This window comes from Otolemur garnettii, unplaced genomic scaffold (genome assembly GCF_000181295.1).
Source record: "Otolemur garnettii isolate 467f Iridium unplaced genomic scaffold, OtoGar3 scaffold00097, whole genome shotgun sequence".
In the NCBI taxonomy this organism is placed as follows: domain Eukaryota; kingdom Metazoa; phylum Chordata; class Mammalia; order Primates; family Galagidae; genus Otolemur; species Otolemur garnettii.
This window is the reverse complement of record NW_003852492.1, coordinates 3,591,910-3,596,352: the sequence shown is the minus strand read 5'-3', so window position 1 is coordinate 3,596,352 and position 4,443 is coordinate 3,591,910. Positions and strand designations below refer to the sequence as shown.

Here is a 4,443-nt window from a genome sequence, read left to right as displayed (position 1 = left end):
CACAGCTCACAGCAACCTCCAACTCCTGGGTTCAAGCGAGTCTCCTGACTCCACCTCCCAAGTAGCTGGGACCACAGGCCCCCGCCACAACGCCTGGCTATTTTGGTTGCAGCCATCATTGTTGTTTGGCAGTCGGGCTGGATTTGAACCCCTCACTTTAGGTGTATGTGGCTGGCACCTTAGCCACTTGAGCCACAGGCGCCAAGCCAATTTAAAATGTTTTACAACAAATATATACTACCTATGTAAATTTTCTTCTCCTATTGTAAAAAGAAAATCCAAAAGCCTGAGAAGTTTTATTTTCCAAGGATGAAACAATATCAGGTAAGTTAAATATCTGATTTTTGTATTTGAAAAAAATAACTTTCCACATATTACTGTCAAGAATTCAAAAGTTCTTTGGCTTTAAAAATAACCTTGTTTTCAAATGCTATAATGAAAATAATTATTGGGTCAACTGACAAATGGAAATATAAATAGTAGATTTAATTCAAGCACTGTATCTATTTTAAATATCTTTAGGTTGATAACCACACTAAGGTCATGGAAGAGAATGGCCTTGGCTCTTGGGGCAAAGGGGATGATGTATGCAACATATTCTCAAAGACTTCAGCAAAAAAAATACAATAATATAATAGAATGATAAAGCAAATGCTGAACAGGAGAAATACTAACAATTGGTGAATCTGGGTAAAGAGTATGAGAGTTGTTTGTACAATTTTTCCCTTTTTGTAAGCTTGACGTTAACAACTGAAAAAAATAACAAAATGAGCATATCCAAAATTGTCCTAACACACAAGATTATGCTAGATGAACTTCAAGCAAGACTTTACTGGGAAAAACACAGGAACATACCCAAAAATTGTGCTAATAAAAAAAAAAGACAACTAGGAACAACTTTAAGCAAGACTTTAAATCAGCACTGTCCAAAAGAAATATAACCTGAGTCACACATGTGATATTAAGCTTTCTAGTAGCCACTTTAGCATTTTAAGAAACTGGTGAAATTTGCCGCCCTGTGGCTCAATGAGTAGGGTGCCGGTCCCATATACCAAGGGTGGCGGGTTCTAACCCGGGCCCGGCCAAACTGCAACAAAAACAGGCAGGCGTTGTGGCAGGCACCTGTAGTCCCAGCTACTCGGGAGACTGAGGCAAGAGAATCAATCGCCTAAGCCCAACAGCTGGAGGTTGCTGTGAGCTGTGATGCCACAGCACTCTACCAAGGGTGACAAAGTGAGACTTTGTCTCTAAAATAAAAAAAAAAGAAACTGGTGAAATTAATCTGAATGTACTTTGAGCCTAATGTCTAAAGCTTTATCATCAGCTCAATGTAATCAAACAAAAAAGGCGAGATTTAAAAATTTTTTTCATGCTAACTCTTCGAAATCTGTTGTGTATTTTACACTTACACTACCTCCCAAATTTGGAAGCTAAATTTTCTTAGAAAATATTTTATCTTTTTTTTTTTTTGGAGATAGGGTCCTCCTCTGTGGCCCCAGGTAGAATGCAGGATAGAGTGCAATGGCATTATCACAGCTCACTGCAACCTCAAATTCCTAGGTTGGAGAGATCCTCCTGCCTCAGCCTCCCAAGTAGCTAGGCCTACAGGTGGGCACCACCACACCTTGCCAGTTTTTCTATTTTTAGTAGAGATGAGGCTTTGAACTCCTGAGCTCAGGCAATCCACCTGCCTTGGCCTCCCAGAGTGCTAGGATTACAAGCATGAGCCACTGCACCCCACTAACAAATCCTTTTCACAAAAGGGGGACCTGAGTTGTAAAACTTAGTTTACCATATTTATCAAAAGATTTTACAAACATAGTTATGGTAAAATAATGACTAACAGTCTTCTATCAGAAGCATTACCAAAGCATCATTCCAAGGTACAATTACACATCTCCCATACCACCTCTCAGAATTACCAACACAAAGCCCCCTCCACCTCCATCACCCTTTATTTTGGGTATGAGTTTTCCGAAAATTGGCAATCAAATAGCCCTCTTCAGAAGGAACTCAAGTTCTGGTTCTCAGAAGCCTAAATGTCCACTGTATAGTATGTGGGGTTTCAGTACAAGTACAGTCTTATGATTCCCAAACGGGAACATGCACAGAACAAAACTTGTCTAGGATTTGACAGGAAGTGACCCTGAATTCCGGGTGGGGGGTTGGGGGAGAGGTGTTTCTCTTTTAACAGGTATAAGAGATTAATTCGATCAACACTAAGCAACACCAAAAATTTGCCAATCAATAATTCTGTGCCAACAACTAGATCAGGGATTTGGCTAGAATCCCTCTGGCTAATCTCAATAAAGACCTTCCCAAAGACATCCTGATTCAGGCCATTCTCATCTAAATTAAGGCATAAGCAGTCCTTTCATGACAGTAAATAAAACAAAATCAAATTATATAGACATGAATAAAATTCTGCAGCTTGACACAAGGCCACCTGAAAGATAATCTAGCAAGTGTGGGCCAAAATACAATCCTGAAAAACAGGAGTTACCATAAAACCACTTTTTTTGAAATGTTTTATTCCTTCTATTTAGCTAAAACTTTTCAGTTGAACAATGTTATGGCTAACAACCAAATTTAATCCACAACAAATTCTGACATCTTTTCCCTCTGCAGAAGTGTTACTATGTTCTCTAAAATTGATGAATCCTCTGTTGTGAATTCATTAGTGCCTAAAATTAGTCATATCACTGCGAAGTGAGACGAAAATATGCACAATGGTTTCTGACACCTGACCCACTAGTTTAGTCCCATCTTCCATACAAAAATCCCTTTTCGGCTCGGCGCCTGTGGCTCAACCGGCTAAGGCGCCAGCCACATACACCTAGGGTGGCGGGTTCGAATCCCCAGCCCGGGCCCACCAAACAACAATGATGGCTGCAACCAAAAAAATGGCCGGGTGTTGTGGCGGGCGCTGTGGTCCCAGCTGCTTGGGAGGCGGAGGCAGGAGACTCGCTTGAGCCCAGGAGTTGGAGGTTGCTGTGAGCTGTGATGCCATGGCACTCTACCCAGGGGGATAGCTTGAGGCTCTGTCAAAAAAAAAAAAAAAAAAAAAAAAAATCCCTTTTCCTTCCCACCCAACTCATCTAGCTGTTTTCTTGTGCCATCATATCAGGAACGACAGATATAATTCTAACTAATGCATGGAGATAAAATAATCTTAACATAAAACTTGTGCAGATAAATGTTAACTATTTCCATTTAAAACTTAATTCCTTTTTTCCCTTCACAGTCATAAAGCTTTAAGCAGGATGAATACAAAGGTTTTAAACCTTCCATCAGAGAAGTTCCCCCTCCTTATTATATTACCCGTGAAATAAATATTCTGCGGAAGTAAACACATTATAAATTGAGATTTTTATTAGGGAAGTTTTCAGTTAATGCCTATTTAATCAAATCCAGTCTTCAGGTCTTTCTGAAATTAGCAAAGCACACACAAACCAATCGTGATTTTAAAAATAGCAAAGAGGAATAAGAAATAAACCACACCAGAAACACACATTCCAATCCAACAGTGCAAGCACTATTTCGAGAAGCCAAGTAAAAATAAAGTTCCACGTCTTCCTCAGCGACAGAGGGTTCCTCCAAGGTGGCCCCGTCCAGTCCCCGCTGCAGACCCGGGCCACCCAGTCTCTTCCCGCGGCCTCAACTCCCGCCAACCGCCCAACGAGCCAGGCCACTTAAGCACCTCGCAGCACAAAAAAATGCTTACAAGATTACCTCCGAGGCAACACTACTGAAATTCTGACACCGAAAAAGTACAATTTACAAAAAAAAAAAAAAGAAAGAAAGAAAAGTTTTCACTAGGTATTCATGGGGGCCTTCCCTACTCGTGAACCCCCCTCCCCACCAACAAAAGGACAAAACAAACACACCACAGAGGGGTTTTCCTTATTTTATCCGACTCAGACAAACAGCTGTATTAAACGCTCCTGTCCAAGGCCCGGTGCCAGAGCGGTGGCCCCCGACCCCGGGCGGCAGACACCCCGCTGCCCCGCGCGGGAGCGCTCTCGCCGGGCGCGCCAGCATCGCCGCCACCCGCCGCGGGCCGGAGCCGCCGAGCCGCATCCCCGCAGCCGAGTCCACCGGGCCAACAAAGGCGGCGGCTGCCCAGTTCGCAGGTAAGAAGCCTGGGAGCAGAGGCCTCGCAGCCCCACCAGAATGCGCGAGGTCCGCGCGGGGCCGCCCCCGAAGGGAGCGGAGCCGCGGACTCAGGCGGGGCCGCAAGACGCACCGCAGAGGCTCGCGTTGTCCCGGGGGAAGGAGGGCGGGCGCCCGGGCGGCGCGGGGTCTCTGGAGGATGTGGCGGCGCCGCGGGCAGGATGGGGGCTGGGACGGCCCGCAGCCCCTGGTGCCCCGCAGCCCCGACGCCTTTCATTTGGCCTCTGCGGCGGCGGAGGCAGCCCGATCTCCAGCGCTAAGCACTGCGCC

General features: G+C 44.8%; 1 protein-coding gene across 4 annotated transcripts in view; it reads right to left on the bottom strand.

Annotated features, from left to right (window-relative positions):
* APLP2 (amyloid beta precursor like protein 2) overlaps positions 1-4,443 on the bottom strand; it is a 65,081-nt gene that overhangs the window by 60,195 nt on the left and 443 nt on the right. The window lies entirely within an intron of this gene.